Raw genomic sequence first — 21,174 nt, 5'->3', positions numbered from 1 at the left:
GTGTCCTCTCTCGCATAAATGTTTTATCCTAATGCCCACGGAGTACTTTGGTGCTTTCTCTGAGTTTCTATAGCACCGGGTACATACTTCTGTCGATCAGTTAGCATTCAGCATCATGTTTCTTAACTTCATGTTGCCCCCAGATCTGCCAGAGCTAGGGTTGGTAAACAACGGCCTGTGGGTGAAATTTGATCTCTTAACCTGATTTTGTAAATAAAGTTTTCTTGGAATACAGGCATGATCATTCACGTAAGTATTCTCTGTGGCTGCTTTTATCCTATAAGAGCAGAATTGAATAGTTGTGACAGAGACCATTTGATCCACGAGGCCAAAATATTCACTGTTTGGTCCCTTGCAGAAAATATTTGCAGACTAATGATCTTACATCAATTACTGTGCATCACTACAGCCAGATTCTTAGGGATGCCAATGCCTGGAGGGAAGAAGTAGATCAAGATCTTGCAGAGGATGAATGGCACAGGAAGGGGTATTATTTGGATGAGTCAGATACACACTGTGAGGGGTCATGTCCCTACCCAACCCCACTGAGAATGTTGTAATGATCTATGTCCACACACATGTCCTTACGAAACACCTCTTAGGAGTGTTGTAAGTCAGGGACTGTATGTTTTTCATCTTTTGTCTTCCATGCCCAGCATGCTAATAAGTTATTAGAAGTTTAAAAAAGAGGCAAGCTTAAGCAGGAAGAATTTTTGCAGGACCCTGGGATATACTCACAGAATCCAAGGAAGGTGAACACCCAGTCCTTGGAAAACGCATAGCAGTGGAGCAGATATATGACTGCCATCAGCATCCAGTCTGTCTTGTGTCTCTGCTGGTTTTCACTGTGCCAGCTTCAGTTTTCTCTTTTACCACCGACTTCCTCCAACTAACAATAAGCATGGTCCTTTACAGCTCCTGAACACTTCGTCCTATAGTTTATAGCCATTGACCAGACTATCCTGATTTTCTATTTCTCAAATCCCAAGGTATTAAGTCAGTTGACTGTCACTTGTGGTGAGAAAATGAAAGTTTTTGTGATACATATTGATAAATTGGAGAAAGGGGAAGGCCCAAAAAAGAAAAGTGGAACTGTTCTTTTTTTTTTTTTAAGATTTATTTTTGAGAGAGAGAGAGAAAGCAAGAGAGGAGAGAGAGAGAGAGAGAGAGAGAGAGAGAGAATCCTCAAGCAGACTCCTTGCTGAGCATGGAACCTGATGCAGGGCTGGATCCCAGGACACTGAGATCATGACCTGAGCCCATATCAAGAGTTGGCCGCTTAACCACTTGAGCCTCCCAGGCCCCCAAGGATGGTACTGTTCTAAGAAGAAAGGGTGCTGGACACATAAAGCAATAGGTGCATCCTATAGTAGGTCCTGGTAGGTTCCCCTATGGTAGCACTTGGTAGGTGCTCCCCACCACAGCAGCAAGCAAGAGGTGCTTAACCAAGATATATTGCCTCAATAAATGAATGCCTGAGTGAAATGAATAAAGGATTTAGCCTCTTCAAGTCTTTTTTTCTTCTGTAAAATGAGAATAGCATTTATTTTGTAGGCTTGTGTTGAGAATAAAGTACTTATGTACGACTCGGCAGATAATAGACACTCAGTAAATACTATCTACATTTCTAATCCCTCATCTAGGTTGGGATTGGGAGGGGGATTTAGGAAGACTGTAACATAGCCAGTCACCTTTTAAAATTTCATCAGCATGATGGTCTGATAAAATCTCTATCAGTCTCTATGTACCATCTTGTTTCCTAATCATACTTAAGTCAACATAAATAAAGCCCAAGACTCTCCCTTGCTTCAGGCAGACTTGCCACATTCCCAAAGGGAAACTCAGGGCATCAAAGAACAAACTTTCATTTTTACCTATAAGAGACTATATTCATATGTTAAGAAGACTAAGGGTAACTCAAGATTAAGAATTCCTGACCTCCTGGATCAATGTTTATTCTTCCACAAGCAAAGCTTCAGCTTACTTGTTCACCAAACCAGTTCGCACAGCCCACACCCAAACTATTGATTCTTGTAGTTTCTTGAGTGTGCTGTCTCTCCTTAAGTCTCTCTTTCTTTTGATCTCATATTAAAATGATTTTTCCTGCCTTGTTACTTTACCTACATAGCTCTTCGTCCTTCAGTGTCTGCTCTGGCTCTTAACTTTCCTGGCTCATGCCCATCTACCTCCAGAAGTCATTTAACAACTTTTCCCCAGATCGGGTACAGAACATTTATGCTCGAGCCAGGTATCTTGTGGCTCTCACCTCCTACCTTAATCTTCCTTACCAAACTGTACCAAAATTCTAAACCCTTAATGGGCAATACTAACAAAGATGTCTGATAAATGGAAATTTCTGTCCACTGACAAAATGCTTTAGACTAACATTGATAGCCAAAGCTTCCAACAGCTCTCCCATGGTGGTGTTAGTAAAGCTGTCCCACTCCTTATTATAGCTCCTGTCTCCTAGATGATTAACAGTTTTGGGAGATGAAACTTCTCTTTTACTGAGAAGAGTTTCTTCAATCTTTCTGTAAGGGGCATTTTCTAATGGCATCTCCTGGTGCTGGAATACATTTCACAGGTTGTCTATTACATTGGTTTTGTCTGAATCTTCTCTAGGTGTCCCCAAGGAGTGACTGAATCTGTACTTATATTTATAATTTATTTGTGACTTCTAAAGGAATACCTATTTCTTCAATCTGCCAAATTAGACATTTCCCACTCTTATCTGATTCTTATACACTGAGGAACATTTTGCCCTCCTGTGAACTTTAACCATGAAATCCTCCGATATCCATTAGAGACCTCTGATGTACCCTCTTCTCCATATGACAGCTTGTATAAGTATCTGGGATCCAGACTGTGTCTTCGTTTTCTCTTTTCTAGCAACATCAGCCTTAAAACCTTTAACTGTTGCTCATATGTTAAGGTTTTCAGTCCACTTAACTTTTCTCAAGATAGAGTCTAATTTATCAGTTTTCTTATTAAAACTCTTAGTTTGGGGGCATCTGGATGGTGCACTCAGTTAAGCATCTGACTCTTGGTTTCTGCAGGTTGTGATCTCATGATCATGAGATAATGAGCCTTACATCAGAGTCTGTGCCCAGCATGGAGTCTGCTTCAGATTCTCTCCATACCGTTCTGCCCCTCCAGCTTGTGTTCTCTCTCTCAAATAAATAAATCTTTTAAAAAACATTTTTAATTTTAACCAGCTGGCTCTCCTTGAGGCCTGTAGGATAGAGGATGTCTAAAATGTCCTTCAAGCATAATAAATATTAAATACATAGGGATTAGGAATTCTCTTTGGATACAGAGACATTCTAAGTTGGAAACATTTGCTGAGGGTAGAATATTAAGCCCAAGTAAAAATTAGGATGCCTGTTTTCATAATTGTGCTAGTCCTGTCCTAAAAGCAGAGGAGACTATCATCATGGTAGCATGAACAAAAGCCATCAATGGTTACCCTGGCCTTCTGCTAGTGCTTTGGACATGTCAAGCTTTTTTCACCTCAAAACCTTTGCAAGTGTTTTTTCCTTTGCCTGGAATACTCTCTGCAACCTCTTTCCCAAGTCTATGGGAAACCTCCCCTTTGCTTCCTTTACCCTCCACCCTAGTCCCCCTACCTAATTCAGGTGATCCATCATTATTTTCCAAACTACCTTTAACTTCTCCTTATGGTCGACATCACAATTATAAATACATTTTTTTGCATAATTATTTAGCACCTGTCTTCTCCACTAGACTGTAAATTCCAGAAAGGTTGCAATCCTTTCTGCATTCTTAGTGCAGAAGTAAAATTCTTAGTGTCTGGCAGAGAGTCTGGTTTATGTTGAGAATTCACATGGTATTTGCTGGATGAATGAATGAATGAATGAATGATTCCTAGAGCATACAGTTTTCTTTCTTCCTTGCTTATATTTGTATATGACCTTATTCTTTTCAAAGGGCTTACATGTTCCTATCATTTTAGATAGGGGAGGGTGATACTATCCCAATTTCCATCTGATGAAACTGAGGTCCGGAGAAAGGAGCTAGCATAAATTCATTTAGCTGGTGGCATGTGGAGCTGTGATCAGAGTTGGGACTACATGTTGACTCAGTTCAGTACTCTTTCCAGTAATAATTTTTAGGAATAAAGTTAAAGAGTTTCTTTTAGAAATAATTTAAATGCACATAATGTGATTTTTAAAAAGATTTATTTATTTTAGAGAGAGCTTGAGTGGGAGGAGGGGCAGAGGAAAAGAGGGAGGGACAGACAGATGCCCCACTGGGCAGGGAACCTGACGCTGGGCTCTATCCCAGGACCCTGAGATCCTGACCCAAGCCGAAATCGAGAGTCAGATGTTCAACCAACCGAGCCATCCAGGCACCCCAAATTTTTTGTAATCTTGGAAAAAAAAATACTATCTACTTCTTGGAAACATCTAGGTAAAATCAAATCCCCTGACTTTTTTTTTTAAGACTTATTTTTTTAGAGCAGTTTTAGGTTTATAGCAACATTGAGCAAAAGGTACAGAGATTTTTTTCCCTGTGCCCCTTGCAATCGCATGATTTTGATGGCTTGATTTTTTATCATGTGACCTACTATGGAGAAGAATGAAAAGAGAAGATCTCACTGACTTGGTCCCATTTCTTTGGGGTTCATAGAACTTCAGACAGACTGTACAGAATATATATTGATTAAAAACAGGACACAATTTCTCTACCTGAACACATTTCATTTATTTTCTTATGAGAGCAATTGGTCAAAATGAAAATTTAGTTTCTTTCAAACCAATGGCTTAAAAAATTAAAAATTCTCTCAAACATGCCTTTTGCTTCATCTTATGTCTATCACATACTTCTTTTGTATTGGTTTACTTTACTCATTAGTCATTACCTTTGCAATAATGTGTAGATTTGAAAGCATCACAACGTCATTCCTTCATAGAAATTCCCATATATTGGCTTGTTTTTCCCACTGAATCATGCTATTTTTCTTTCCTTATTTCAAATTAGGATGGTCTGCATTCAAAAATCCTACAATCTGAAGGCAGTCCTATAGCACAAACTTACTTTAAGTGAAAAATTACATACATGACTACAAGTATTACACTGAATTAATATATAATTTTTAAACTATTCCCTAATTTGTAGACTATCTCTGATTTATATCTCAGGTTACACAACTCCTGCATGTGGTATCATTTGTTTTCATTTCTCCTTGGAATCAGCCAGGCTTTGATTCATGAGGGAAGAGAAGTTTCTTAGAATGCAGTATTCTTTTCTCACTTTGGAAAAAATAACATTTCATAGAATCCTAAGGTCTTACGGTGGTAGGAGATTTTATAAGCCATTTAGACCTACTGCCTTTGAATTCTCTCTGCAAATAAGCGCTCCAAACTCATATCTTCCCTTCTTGAATACTTCGTGTAACAGGCAAGTTACCACCTCACTTCTATATACACCCAGGGGTAAACCAGGTTGCCTACCCAACTAAAGGTCCCTCTAATTCCTAGCAGGCTTGTGAAACACAGGGCTTCATTTATGTCTGAACAGTAGCTTCCCTGAAATTCTGGACATCTGGAAAGTGTGCTCTACATTTGGGTCCAACATGTGATTGTTTAGACTGTCTGGTAGCAAGGCAGGCTGACTTCGTTTGGGGCTGGAGGCAGGGGCGTGTTGACAGCAGCTCTCAGGACATGTGGGTCCCTGACTAGCTGCTCGCTAGAAAGAGAATGTTTTAAGTGAGCTTAGGTTTCTAAATGCTTCCTTCAAAAGTACCTGATTGCCACTGGGAGGATTAAAACAGGAGAATATGGAACATGTGAATTAATTACTCTTTTTCACTGATTATTTTTTTACTTAACATTTGGCAGCACACTTCAAAAATTTTATTTTTTAGAATCTGTTTTTCTTTCTTTTTCTTTTTTTTCTTTTTTTTTTTCTTCAGAACAGCTGTCCAGAATGCTGATAGACTGGCAACTTTTCTTAGTATGATTTTATGCACATTCTTTTACACTTGTTGGCTCACACCTTACTCCTTGCATTCAGAAATCTTTGTTCCTACCTTCTGTAGAATAACATAATCTCGTAACATAATAACATAGTTTTACTAATGTCAAATCAGGTATTTCCATCTTCCTGCAAAGGAAACTGCAATAAAGGTAGCACCTTTAAAATTTCTTATCCAAGGTAAGTGGAGTAATATTTTAAGTTATCAATCTGTTTCGTTCTAGCAGTGTTTCCCTCTCCCCTCCCTCTCTCTGCACCCCTGTACTTAACTCTACTTGATGGCCTCAGGGGAGGCAGTGAAAGGGCTGAACTCAGAAATTGCCTGCTTGTCTTTCTGACATTTGTCATGGAAAAGCCGAAGCCCTCAGGGGAACTTTGAGAGTTTTTGTGGAGAAGGTAAAAGGTTGGTATTTAAGGGTATAGACAAAGTGTTTTGGCCAGAAGCAAGCAGAGGAGAGAGCCGAGTATTCCTCTGGGCACTGTGTACAGAAGTGAGGGGGTGGGGGTGGGGAGAGGAGAGAGAGGGAGAGAAGCAATGATTCAGAAAGAAGAAGAATCTATCCCCCTACTTCCCACTACTGCTGATGGAACAGTAACTAGACCCTAAAGAGGAAATGGCTGCTTCATGCATGGAATACGATGTGAAAATTGATACAGAAGCCTTGTAAGAAAAATTCCCTTTCCTCAAGAGTGACAGAGAAACACTGGGGAGTTTCCAGTTATAATGGGCTATGCAGCGTGGGACAATGGATGCAGTCACCATGTGGACCTATGACTATGAATCCATTGCCATGGCACTCCCACCTTGCTATTGCATATGGAATCCTAACTATGGCATAAGCTTGGGAGAAAACGGTTGAGGTATAAGTTTCAGGAAGAACTGATGATAGGGACGTCTGAGTGGCTTAGTGGTTGAGCATCTGCCTTTGGCTCAGGACCTGGATCTGGGGTCCTGGGATTGAGTTCTGCATCAGACTCCCCCTGCAGGAAGCCTGCTTCTCCCTCTGCCTAGGTCTCTACCTCTCTTTCTGTGTCTTTCATGAATAAATAAATAAAATCTTAAAAAAAAAAAAAAAGAATTGATGATAAGTTTGCCAACCCAGATGAGTAGAAACTCAGTATGGAAATATCATATTGAATTATAGGTTTATATGATAGCTTAGCGTGTGGAGTGAGAGGAAAACTTGCTATAAAATTAAGAATTATTTTTCTCGCTTAAAAACATTAAGGTAGATTAACATACAGTAAAGTTCTGTGAGCTTTGGGAAACATTCCGTCTTGCAACCACCACCACCATTATATAAAACAGAGAACCGTTCTCTCACCCGCCCTGGACTGTCTAGGACTCCTTTGTCCCTCTCCCCAGGCAACCACTGATTTGTTCTTCATCCTATAGTTTTGGCTTTGTAGGATTGTCCTATAAATGAAGTCATGCCCTGTTGAAGTCTTTCAAGTCTAGACTCTTTCATTTTGAATAATGCATTTGAGCTTCACCCATGTTGCTGTGTGTATTGGTAGTTGGCTCCTTTTTATTACTGAGTAAGATGTGAGTACGTAGGTATGTATGCATCATAGTTGTTTCCAGATTTGGTTGATTGCAAATAAAGCTGCTATAAATGTTTACATGTTTTTATGTGAACATAGGTTTCCATTTTACTTGGGTAAAATATCTAGGAGTAGGATTGCTACATGTGTGATTTATATTATATGTTTAACTTTATAAGATACTTTCGAATTGATTTCCAAAGGGGCTGTAACAATTTGCTTTCTCGTCAGCAATGCAGGAGGAGTTTTACTTTGCTTCACTTTGTATTGTCAGGTTTTTAAAAGATGTTTTATTCTAATAAGCATGTAATGGTATTATATTACGGTTTTAATTTGCATGGTTTGCTTGCCATTTTAATATTTTTGGTAAATTATCCATTCAAATATTTTGGCTACTTTAAATTTTTTTATTTAATTGTTGAATTTTTCAGAATTCTTTGTATGTTTTGGCTACAAGTCCAGATATGTCACTTGGGAATACTTTCTCCTGGTCTGTGACTATTATGCTTCTATCAGGTCTTTCGAATTGCAGAAGTTCTTATATTTGATAAAGTCCAGTATATCAAAATGTCTTTTATGGCTTATGCTTTGTCTAAGAACTCTTTGCATATTTTTAAGGTTACAAAGTTTCCCCCCCCTTTTTTTCTTCTAGAAGTTTTATAGTTTTTACATTTATGTTTATAAATTCTTTTTTGAGTTAAGTTTTGTATAAGGTACACGGTGTGGATCTAGGTTTTTTTTAATTTTTGTTCCTTTCTTTTTCCTTTTCTTTTGCAAATGTACACAGAAGTTTTCTGCCTATTTGTTGAAGAGATTACCTTTTGTTGAATTGCCTTTGCATCTTTTTTGAACTCCATTGACCACGTGTGGGTCTTGGATTCTGTTTTGGTGCCCTGGTCTATATTTCTAACAACCTTTCTCTGACATCAAATTGTTTTGACTATTACAGCTTTATATTAAGTCTGGAAATTAGGTAGCATAACCCCTCCAACTTTACTTTTCCTTTCAAAATTGTTTTATTTTTTCTTGTTTCATCACCTTTCTTGTAAATATTAGAATCAGCTTGTCAATTCCTAAAAACAAAACAAAACAAAAAACAAACCAAAAATTGGGATTTCAACTAAAATTGTATTGAATCTATACATCAGTTTAGAAAAAAATTAACATTTTAACTTTCCAGTAATTTGAAAGATTCATGAATGAATATTCATGCTTTTTGCTGCTATTATAAGTACTACTTTTTTGGATTTTAATTTCTAATTATTCATTGTTGGTATAGAGAAAGATGATTGACCGCATATATCCTGCATTCTTGCTGAACTCATGTATGAGTTCCAACAGCTTTTTTCAGTATTGTCTGAAATTCATTCTTTAGGTAATTGTTACCTGTGAAGAGAGACTCATTTCTTCCTTTCCATTCTGTTAGTCCTTTTCCCCCACCTTGACTTATTGCATTGGATTGTACTTTTGCTACAATATTTAGTAGAAGTGGTGAGAACAGATTCTGGTCTTGATCCTGGTGTTAGGGTGGAAAGTATTTAGTCTCTTACTATTAATGTTAATCATTAACATCATTAAGCTTAATGATGTTAGTTTAATTCTTTTGTGTGTGCCCTTTATCAGATTGTGGAACTTCTCCTTTATTCCTAGTTTACTCAGAGCTTTGTTTGTTTCATTTAAATCAGGAGTGACCATCAAATTTTGTTTAAAAAATATCTCTGTAGCTTGTGAGATCTCTATTGTTTTTTCCTCTTTATTCTGTTTATATGATGAATTACACTGGCTGGTAGTGGAATGTTAAACCAGCCTTGCATTCTTGTGATCAACTCTACTTAGTCAGGACTTATCATCCTTTTCATATGCAATTAGATTCTATTTGAAAGTACTTTATGGAAATTTTTATATAGATGTTCATAAGATATATTGCTATACAATTTTATTCCTTCCTTTTTTCTTGTTTTTCCCTCTTCTTTCATCTGGTTTTGGTATCAGAGTACTGTTGGTCTCATAAAATTAGTTCAAAGATTTTCCCTCCTACTCTATATTCTGGAAGAATTTGTGTGTATTTGGTATTGTTTCTTGAGAACTGTTTTTCATGATGAAAAATATCCAGATGTTTGTCTATATTTATTAAAAAAAATTCCTTACCTGACAAGTAGCTAAAATATGCCAAACCCTTTATTACATGAGGAAGTTTCTATCATGATCCTTTTACTGTGAGGAATTTTGGGAGATAACCAGCAAAAGCACCTCCAATGGCACCAGCTCTAGGACAAGTTTTGTTGATTTCTTAGAGTAAGAAATCTATTTGTTGGGCATAGACTTTGTACCAGACACCTAAGTGCTGTGTGTTCAGAATGTCTATTATGCCTCCCCAAATTAAGCAGTAAATACTAGTATTTCTCCAACTTTATAGGTGAGAAAATAGTACCTTTATGAAGTCTGGTAATTTTCTTTTTATATGAATGTGTCCAAATGATAGCACTACACTCTGTTTTTTAAAAAGGCTCTGGTGTTCTTTTCTGATTTTAAAAATAATTCATACTTGTTATAGAAAACTTAAATAAAATTTATGGACTATTTTTATTTTTTATAGAGACTCCCAGTCTTATTTCCATATGCAGCAAAATAGTATTTAGAGAATAAAGTGAGAAATGTTTTTATATCCTTATGCTTTCAAGAGCCCTTTCCCAACCATCTAGCAATAAAGATAACTTTTTCTTGAAAGAAAAAGACAATACTTTGAGAAAGTGAAATATATGTGTTTTATTCCAAATCTCTTCTTTAAATAACTAGAGCTAAAGTCTGGAGAATTTAGATCACTGAATTTATTCCATGAATGACACACAGAATAAGAGCTCTCTCTCCCACACCACACAGCTTCCTGTGAATAAGAGTGTGATGAGGAAGAAGAGGACTAGTGATGCCAGTGTTAGATTCAAGCTTGACCTCTGTCGCTGAGAAGGAGCCCAACATCCCATTTTTCACTTTGTAGAAAGCCTAATTCCTAGTATTTGGCCCAGAAGTGTGGATGATAGAAATTCTAGATAGATTAAGGATACATGAGAGCCCAATAAATTGTTGACTGGATTCCTCAGTTATAACCTTGAGGGGCTGTAAGAGTCATAGAAATATCTCAACTACAATAGAACTGTTGAGCTAAATCACAGCTGTGGCTAAGGGGAGATATAAGGAAAACTCTATTCCTACCTAAGTTCTCTTTGTATATAAAGTAGGAATTTCTGTTTTTGTAAAAGTAAAGAGAAGAGACCACTTATCTTTGCTTCATGTCACCCACTCTTAGATTTGACTGTAGGACACTCACGTTCTCTGCTTGGTGGAAGCTTGTGGTTGTCTTGTCTAGCTCTACTTGAGGCAGGATGCATGTGTTCAGTTCAGGAGTAGAGTTTGAAACTGAGGAGGGAGAAAAGTGATTTCTATATAGTGAAACCACTGTTTTGATCCTTGATAATTCTTGAATCATTGCTCACATAGATCAGATCTTGAGAGGAGATAGGAGTGTTTATTGTCTTCCACTGCAAACTCCAACATATTGATTGGTACATGGGTTAAGAATCTTGAGAAATAGTCCCAAAGACTAATGTTTGGAGCCTGGCTCCGGGGGAAATTGAGGGTAGCTAGCATAGTAGGTGTAGTCTTTAATCTTTTGTAAGCCAAATTCTCTTGGATCTTTGACTTAGGTGATTGTCAGTGGCTCATATTTTATTTTATTTTTTTAAAGATTTTATTTATTTATTCATGAGAGACACACACAGAGAGAGCGAGAAAGAGAGAGAGGCAAAGACACAGGCAGAGGGAGAAGCAGGCTCCACACAGGGAGCCCGATGTGGGACTCGATCCTGGAACTCCAGGATCATGCCCTAGGGCTAAAAGCAGGCTCCAAACTGTTGAGTCACCCAGGGATCCCTATATTATAGAGCTGGATTTCTACTGGTATGGATCTCTATAGCTCACTTTGGCATAGATATGTCCAATGTTATAGTGCTTCATTATACAAGCCTTTAAAATATTAATGACTGACCAGTGGTTCCTTGCACTATGTATTCCACAGGATTGTATGTCTTGGCTTTAAAACTACAAAAGCTAAAACTAAATTCCACAAAGTTACATTAGAGACATGCTCACTAAATTGTATTAGGTGTTAGTAGTTAGCAGTAGATCAACCTGCCTAAATTCTGTTACTCTTTGGAATTGCATTCAATTCAATTCTAGGGCCAAGGAGAGAACCATAGAGCTCTAGCTCTTACCATCATTCCTCTTCCTCTGTGGGACTTCCTCAGCCTCATTACCTACTTCAATCTACTAAAGACTAAAAAATTTCCTTTCAAACTCTTAGGGAAATAAATGTCAAACAGCACTGATGTTCTACTTTACTCTCATGAGGGCAGCTACTAAAACACACACACATATACACACACACACACACACGAAGAAACAGAAAACAACAAGGTTAGGTAAAGATGTTGAAACTTTGTACACTGTTTGTGGGAATCTGCAGTAAGGAAGCCATATGAAAAATGGTATGACATCTCCCCAAAAAAGTAAAAAATAGAACTAATATATGACTTACCAATTCTACTTCTGGGTATATACCCCCCAAAATTGAAAGCAGGGTCTCAAAGAGATATTAGCATACCCATGTTCATAGCAGCATTATTTAAGATAGCCAAAGGGTAGAAGCAACCTAAGAGTCCACTGACAGGTAAATGAATATACAATATATGTACAATGGAATATTATTTGACCCTAAAAAATAAGGAAATTCTGATACATGCTGCAACATGCCTGAACCTTGAGGACATTATGCTAAGTGAAATAAGCCTGTCATTAAAAAGTCAAATGCTGTATGAGTCCATTTATATGAGCTATTGAGAATAGTCAAATTCATGAAGACAGTAAGTAGAATGGTGGTTGCCAGGGCTGAGGGGAGGGGGAAAGGAGAGCTCTTGTATAATGAATATAGCATTTCTGTTTTGCAAGGGGTAAAGAGTTCTAGAGATCAGATGCAGCACAGTGTGAATGTACTTAACTCTACTTAACTGTACACTTAAAATTGGTTGGGATGGTAAATTTTATATTATACATATTTTAACACAATTTAAAATAAAATAATAAAAAACACTAAAAATATTCTTCTCAAGGAGAAGTTAGACTTGGCTATATCCCCTTTTACTGTCATTTCAGTTTGCCGGTCCTCCGAGATCTCAAACTTTCCCTTAAAGAACATTCTTTTTCTCCAGTTCAAACCATCTTGCTTCCTTTACCTGAGATAAAGTTTAATACAAATACTTCATTGGAAGGTACAATGTCAGGCAGGAAATGTGAGGGAAAAGATGATAAGGAGTAGAAGAGGCAAACAAATATAAGGTGGTAGTTACTCAGCTGGCCAACTCTTCATTAAAAAATCACCAGTGGTTGTTCAGTCAGATGTGTCATCTCTGGAAAGAAGTGTGGAGAGGAATTTATTTTGTCAGCTCCTTACCACCACCTGCCACTCAGTAGTAATTAATTTCTCATTATGGAGAGTTACCCTAGTACCTTTAGGTTGCACAGTCTGGCCCCTTAAAAGGTTTAGTACCTAGGGAAGCCAGGTCCTATCCCTGTGGATTAGAACTGTGTCTAAATTCCGAAGTGGTAGAAGGAACCAGCACCTTTGTGTGTCAGGTCAGGTCCCAGTCCCATGGCTTGGCTCTTGGGGATACTCTGGTTGTGGCCACAGCAAGTACAATGGAGGCCATGCTAGCAGATGAGGAGGTGCTGGGGATGGCAGTAACATTACAGCTCTCCATGAGTCAGTGGCCAAGTATCTGGGAAGCAACTGAGAATCAGTGAAGTCTAACAGGGCATATTAACTGTGCCTAATACAGAGACATACTAACAGAGAATACAGTAAGTCAGTAAGAGATGGTATCCAGCTTTGGTGTAAGTATTGATCTGCGGAGCAACATGATCAAAATGCAACTACCCAATACTGGGAGAGATGGGCAGACCAGATTTGGTCGAAAGTAAATGCAACTGGAAAACTCAGAACTCATGGCTTTCACAATGAGGGAGTCCCTAATATTAGTAATGGTAAGTAACACTAGCTGCTGCTACAAACCCTCCAGTATCAGTGTTCGCCAGAGGCAGTGACAATAGCCACTCTGCTAGACACGCCTGCTTAAAACAGGGTGCGGGGCTTATGCTGCTCTCAGCCAGCACTGAAGTACCAGGAACACAGGTTCAAAGGAAAGCTGGATATTGTTAGCTTTCAGAGGCCAGATGAAAGAAAACAGACAAACTCTCAGTGACCTGGGGCTGCTACCACTGCAAATGTCTAGACTTTAGGGGGAAAAAAGCAAGGAAGTCACTCTCTGAAGAAAAAAAAAAGAGAGAGAATATGCACAAGTGAATTCTCCCCACCTCCAGTTAGGGCAAATATCCTTATTGTTAATTAATCTAATCAGAAGATATTTTATTCTCACTAAGTTTAAGTTTTAAGATGTGGATTCTAGACAAAGAGATTGGTAAGGCTAAAAGATAAGAATATTACTTTTTCTCTTTATTTTCTTTTAGTCAGATATCCTTGGGTCTTGGCAACAGCTATGTGTGTCTTAATGTTGCAGACCTTGAGAGAGAACTAGGTATGTCATTTTGACTGGGATCTTGGTTCTAAGGGCTGGCAATTTGTTTGTGTTTTTTAAATTATTTTGGGTGTGTGCAACAGGCATTGTGATAACGTTTGTATCTATTAACTTCCTGGTGTTTTTAACTAGTGGAACATGAGGAAGGTTTGATTGGATTAATTGAATCTGGAAGACCCTCTAAGGAATTACCCCAGTTCTGTTAGTAGAGAACTCAGGGTGGGGGTAATATGGGAACTCACGCACTGCTCAAGGTTCTGAGTCAACTGATCCTCTGGTTGAAATGAAAAAGAAATAGGAAAGATTTTGTTTCTTGGCAAACATTTATAATAGGAAAATATGTTAATTTGGGAAACTCAGTTTCTCTTTGAGAATTTGATAATGAGAGTAAGTTCTTATTGCTCAAATCTGGAACAATGTAATATTGTTTCAGTTTATTTATTTATTTTTTTTGTAATCTTTACTTTGACATTTGATATCATTGCCTTTCTCTCTATTGGATGATATGAATGGGAATAATTTAGAATAACAAGAGGTTAGTATGAATTACTCTTCTTACCCATTTGAGTATTTTATAGACAAAAGCTAAATTGCTTGGTCCCAGGGGATATACAAAGAAACAGGTTGGTTGACTTGACATAATTATCACATGAAGGTGGGAAGCTGATCTCATCCCCCGTGGACACCAGCCAATCTGCCTTCAGGTGACATTTAATAAAGATTATAAAATGGTTAAAAGGGGATGCCTGGGTGGCTCAGCGGTTGAGCTTCTGCCTTCAGCTCAGGGTGTGATCCTGATCAGGGGATCGAGTCCCACGTGGGGCTCCCAGCCGGGAGCCTGCTTCTCCCTCTATCTGTGTCTCTCATGAATAAATAAAATCTTTTAAAAAAATGGTTAAAAGTCTTTCCCATATTACAAGTTTGATAACAAACAGGATCCAATTTAAGTTACATACTACATTGTGATTTAGCCAGGACAACAATAGCTACCCTTTACTTACAAAAAAAGAAAGGAAGAAAGAAAACTAAGACATAAGGAGTAAGGATTTTCCAGAAGGCATATATCTACTTTATGCTCTATAAACTATTTTTCATTGATATTCCTAAACATGAGTATCAAATGGGAGATGGACTAGGAACAGAGATCTTAAGATTGAATTAGAATCAATATGGATGCACAAGTTATGTGTTGAGATATAAAATTCTGTATGCTGCATCTATTTTTAATTCAACATGCATTTATAGGATACAGTATCTACAATGCATATTCAGAAGTCCTACTACATATAGGGCATTGAACTAAGTATTGAGAAATATACTGAGACAGAGACCAGTCCTTGTCTTCTAGAGTTCACCAGCTAGTTAAAGTCCTAAGAAAAAGACATTATGACAAAAAGTCACATTATGTTCACTTCCATAAGAAAGACCTAAGGACTTATAGGTATTATGATTATGGAGTACAAATACTTTTAAACTGAGGTGACCAGAGCAAGTTTTATGAAAGTTAATCCTTCTGAAACTTTCTTATTCCCATCTACATAGGCTTCAACTATGGTCAGCAACTGCTGACATCATTTGGCCTCCCTTACAATTTTTCCAAAATTTATTTAGCTGCTACTTTCTGTTATTCATGCATATACTCATTCATTCATTCATTCATTCATTCATTCATTTATTCAACAAACATGATTTTGAGGATCTAAATGGCTTTCAAAGATGGAGACACAGCTAGCACCACTACTACCATGACAAGTCAATCCATGTGTGTCAAACAGCTTATAGTTCATTGAGGAACACTGAATAACCCTCCCTCCAAAAAAATCAGGGCTATTAACCCAGACTGTGGCAAAAACTGTGAAAAAAATGAGCAGTGTACTTTGCTTTCACATGATATGGACACCCAGCCAGACTTGGGAGGCCAGTAAAGTTTTCCAAAGAAAAGTAGTATATAGGTTTAGACCTAAAAGATAAATGAGGGTTAGTTGGCTAAATGGGTCCAGAGAGGCAAGAATACTAAGAGGGCTCAAGAAATTTTGTCTAAATTATAGCAGAAAAGGCAAACATGGTAAACCTTGCTGGTGTGGGTTGAGTGATTCCAGGGTTTTGAAAATCTTCTGAATTTCTTCCTATCATCAGATACTCCCATCAGAGCCCAGGTCTTGTTGGGATCTTTGCAGTTTTAAATGATTGTGGAGAACATGGGAAAACACATGAATAGTGAAGCATTTATTTTGTAATAGAAAAGAAAAAAAAGGCTTTTAGAAATGCTAAAGGTAAATTATTAGACTGTACAGCACTATATGAGCAAAAGTATTTTGTCCCAGAGTGAGACAGGTGACAGTAAAAACACAGATCTATAAATTTTTATTTTCCTACAGCATGAAACCACAGAATTGTAGAAAGACTTTAATCATGAATAGATCATGTCAGTTATGTAGACAACCTTGAGAATTTGTGGATCTTAGTGCCTGGAAAATCGCTTTTAAATAGGAGAGATAATCTAATTTAGGTATATCAGCCCTTGTGGTGAAGATAACACTCTGAGTTTACCACACAATTTTCTCTCCCTTGATTTGCTAAAAGACTACACTCGCTAGCCTATCTGAGGTTAAATTAGGACTGAGTTTTATTGGACTAAGTTTTGACCAATGGGATATGAGCAGTAGAGACATAAAGCACTTCTAAGCTTGACCTTTAAAAATAACTCATATATTCTATACCCCATTCTCTTCTTATGGTGAGTCTGGAAGACAATATACTCATGGTAGTGTAAAGGCAGAAGCAACTTGAATTATTGAATGATGGTTTCAAAGAACCACTAAGTACAGCCAACCTCCATCAGGCTATAACTTGTGCAAGAAGTAAATGTTTGTTGTGTTAAACCATTGATACGTTGATAATTTATTATTGAAGCAGAGATTTATCTATTTTGCTGAATGTACTTCTCCTCCTAGACGTCTTCCCATGCCTTCCTTTGGATTTCATGGGGTCATTTATGATGCTAAGTCTTGGTAATGAGAGTAGGCATCAAGAAAAGTTGTTTTTTATTTGTTTGTGTAGGTAAAGCTGCGAACTGAAATGGGAATTTTCAAGATAGGCCAAATGAAGATGAGTAGGTTTGGGGTTTAAAAGTATGAAATTAATTTTGGGCATGTTATATTGGAAGGATTTTTAGCTTTATATCATGGATGATCTTATAAATATCCTTGAGGGCAAGTATTGTTGTCTCACATGTTTAATTCCCTAGTGTCTAGTATCTGTATACCATTTATATTTGTTGATGGATTGGTTCCTTCATTGGATCAGTTGAGTTCTGGAGGAAATTTTCTGACTCCTTGAATCAATGAATTCCTCTGAGAGCTGTGAAAATGCTTATTCTTTTTGTGACTGGAATTGCCTTGAGTTGTCCACACACTCAAAGGAAGTAGCGTGTTTAAATCACAATAGCCTATTTATTTTCTTCAACAGTTTTAAGCAGCATGCTGTCACTCTTTGTAAAGATATTTCTCATTAGGTAGATTGTAAAAGCCAACACCAAATGTCAAATCCAAGTTTGTTGCACAAGCAGTTTGGAAGGTCAGAATGATCTCCACAAGATGCATACCAGCAGCTAACTCAGTTTTTGATTTCCCCAAATGACTTTTCTTGTGAAATCTGGTTTTCACATCTTCCCATGCTTTTCCCTAATGGCCTGCTTTTATATTAGAAAAATAACCAAGAGAAAGTATTTTAGAAAAGTTATTGTTTTTATTTTTCTTTGAAATCTCTTAGATTATACCTCGGTATTTTTTCCTAGAAGAGTATTTTGCATAGAGTAGGTACTAAAGTATTTGTTGACTTGTTTAAGGTCTTGGTTTGAACTGGAAGGAAATTTAGGGATCGTCTAGTCCAATCCTGTCCGTTTACAGATGAGAAATTGAAAGCCTAGAGAATTGAAATGTTTTGGCCAAGGTCACACAGCTGATCAAGTGCAGACCTGCTGCTATTACTAATGATGCTACTCCTTTAATTATGTGCATAACTCAACAGTTTCACAAAGCCATCATTTATCTCATCTGTGAGGTAGGAAACACAGACATAATCAACACTTTCGGTTTTTTAACAAAGAAGGAAATTGAGGCCCAGGAAAACCAAGTCAAACAGTTGAATGATCTTATTCATTTATTCCACAAATTTTGATTGAGCCTCTATTATGGGTCAGGCTCTGTTACTGCTTTGTTCTAAATATGGACAAAACAGACACAATCTCTCTGCCCTCCTTTTATCAGGGAGAAAAAGAAGAAAACACTATAATAAATAATAGCTGAAACGAGAGAGCTTGTCTCCTGACTCCAATCCAGTGGTGTTTTTTTCCTCTGTATCCCTGTTAATTAATTAAAACCAATGAAATTTCTGATTGATCGTCTAATTCTCTCTTACCCAGGAAAAGTAACCCCTTTAAAGAATTTCTCCTGTGAAGAATGCAAAGCATTTTAGGTGCAGCAATAATAAGAGGGCTTCAGAGAGTTATATAATTTTATGTGCTCAAGAGAATATGGGGAAACATCAGTCCATGTTCTCTTTCTCTCCAGCTTTGAGATTTATGATTGGTCTGTTACAATAATAATAACAACCGAATATTGGCACAAGAAATATATTTGATTCAGTGGGTAACATTTGACAGCCTTAACTTGTGAAATGTAGCAAAGTTCTTGCAGGAAGCTCCAGCAGAATATGTAATACACAAGAAGGTATTCAGGGAACAGGAAAATAAAATCAGAGGAACCTGCTACCCAATCTGTTTCATTAAATATGAAAATTAAAATGCCTTAACAAAATGCTTTCTCTTCCTCTCTCCTCCCAACAAACAAAAGCTTTGGTAGGCAGCCTGAAATTGCTCATCAAGGAAAAAGACCAGACTGATTCGAAATGGCTTCTTTTGAATGAAGCAATTAATGCTAAAAGGAACATGTTGTCTCCTCAGCATTTGTAAGGTAAAACATTCATTGTACTTCCTGGCACTCTATCAAGCCTCTCCTTGGCCTAAGCCAGTAGAGAAATGGTTTGCTGCTTGTGCTCTTGACCTCTGATAATCAGGAGGATTTTGGTGATAAACTTGACAACAGTGATTCTCCTTAGGACTAGGAATGTGTCTGGGAACTATATGCCTGGATCCCTCTTTCTCAGACCCTGACTTACTGGCTTTGGCAGGTCCATCAAGGCTGGCATCCTCTCCATTTACAAAATAGAGATGTTACCTTTTGATTGTTAGGTTTTGAAATGCAGTAGAGTAATGCAACAGAGTATTATCTTAATTGTATTTGTTCTGGTGATTCAGCTTTTCCAAGAACATTACCTTCTTAAAGAGACTTACTGTTCATTTGCTCACTCACTAATGCATGCGTTTATTCAGAACACATCAAGTAATGAGGTCCAGCAAATCTGAGACTATATGGGGAATGTTCTGGAGTAGGGACACAGAGCAAGACATAGCGCCCATCCTCAAGGAGCGCTCAGTCTAGTGTGGAGGGCAGGCAAAGATTCCTTATGATAATAAAATGTGGTGGCTTACTAGAGAGGCAGGTACAAAGTACACTGGGATTATGAAGGAGTGGTGGGAGCTCTCTCTGCACAGTGGCCTTGTAACCGGACTCTGCTGGGCCGGAGACATCCATGGCCACGAGGGCTTGGATTTACTTCTGTGCAAGCCCTGCCACCCACTCCACTCAAATGGAGACTTCTCTTTCACTTGTTTCACGTGTACCTATATTTTTTTTAAGAGCTTTTTAGAACAAAGTATTTTATTTAAAAACTACAGATGAACTGTACGAATGGTCTCTATTAATTCATCTAATCCTCCATTAAATAATCCTGGTAGCAGGAGGCAATGTCCTCCTCATTTTACGTATGAGGAAAATATTTATCTTAAATAAACATTTGTTATTTCACGGTCAGTGCTAAAAATGGTGATCGTTATTTCTTCCTCCATGAAACCAACCTACCAAAGTATTTTCACAGTCAACTTGGGAAGGTCAGTAACTGGCATGAAACAAGACAAATATTAGTGGAATGGGTGAATGATGGCAGAGACTAGACCTATCTTTGTATAGAATACTCATTTTAAAGAAATTGTAGCATTTCGTTAGCCTGGAAGTGAAATACCTTTCTGCCAAAGCAATAATAGATCTTTGAATGAGATCCTAAGTGATTCATTTTAATTCCGTTTAGTAGGTGGTGACCTTTCAGTTACTTGCCCATGTTTAATTTTGTTTATACTTTTTGTTTTCCAATCTTGGATGGTGAAGGTAGATTTTATTCATTTAGCTTCAGTGCAACTATGTAAGGAAGTTTGCTTATACTCAAACAATAGGTATGACTGTTTTCAACATTTGCTTTATGATAATGTGGCATAATAGGGGGAAACCTGTATTCTAGAGTCAGTGACAGAGGTTCAAATTTTTGTTCTGCTACAAGCTAGCCCTGTAACCGTGGGTACATTTCTTTCCTGTCCTGGTTTCAGCTTTCTCAGGTGTGGAATGGCGTGCTAATCCCAGCTGACCTCCCCTTATTGTTGAGGATCAAAAGAAATGATCTAATTGAAAGTGTACTGTGAACTATAAAGTGCTGTATAAGTGAAGGTGCTTATTATTCATGGAGCCCTGGGCCTGTCAGACCATATGATCTTTTTCCAGGGTTGTTTGTTTACAGTTGATTAACATCCCCTGCAACCTGCCTGCTTTTTTGAGGCCTGCAGAGGGGAGATTGGCAAAGAAATAAAAAAGCTACAGCTTTCATGTAAACAACTCCTCTCCCACTTAATCCTTCTTTGGACTCCCTGTTCACATGTCTTCTTAATCACAAGGCTCAAATGAAGCAGTACCTTCCAGTCCTACCTGAGGATTCTAGGGGCTTGAATCCTCACATTTCAGGGAAGATCACCCAACCCCTCAGTTTGCAGAATTCCTCATGTCAGACTTTTTTTTTTTTCCTTCTAGTTAGAGATTTCATT

At 37.7% G+C, this 21,174-nt stretch overlaps 1 protein-coding gene across 31 annotated transcripts in view; it reads left to right on the top strand.

Annotated features, from left to right (window-relative positions):
- Positions 1-21,174, top strand: part of TPRG1 (tumor protein p63 regulated 1) — a 287,018-nt gene that overhangs the window by 81,513 nt on the left and 184,331 nt on the right. For 16 of the 31 annotated variants that reach the window (XM_041731582.1, XM_041731575.1, XM_041731573.1 and 13 more), the window contains one exon: positions 19,040-19,159. The exons of 14 other annotated variants lie outside the window; for them this stretch is intronic. The gene's annotated coding sequence lies outside the window, so the exon portion shown is untranslated. Of the gene's footprint in view, positions 1-14,118; positions 14,187-19,039; positions 19,160-21,174 lie in introns of all 31 variants that reach the window. One more of the 31 variants, XM_041731584.1, reaches the window with a different exon arrangement.

This window comes from Vulpes lagopus, chromosome 17 (assembly GCF_018345385.1).
Source record: "Vulpes lagopus strain Blue_001 chromosome 17, ASM1834538v1, whole genome shotgun sequence".
In the NCBI taxonomy this organism is placed as follows: Eukaryota; Metazoa; Chordata; class Mammalia; order Carnivora; family Canidae; genus Vulpes; species Vulpes lagopus.
Note: the sequence above shows the minus strand (reverse complement) of the source record. Positions and strands in the feature narration are given on the sequence as shown.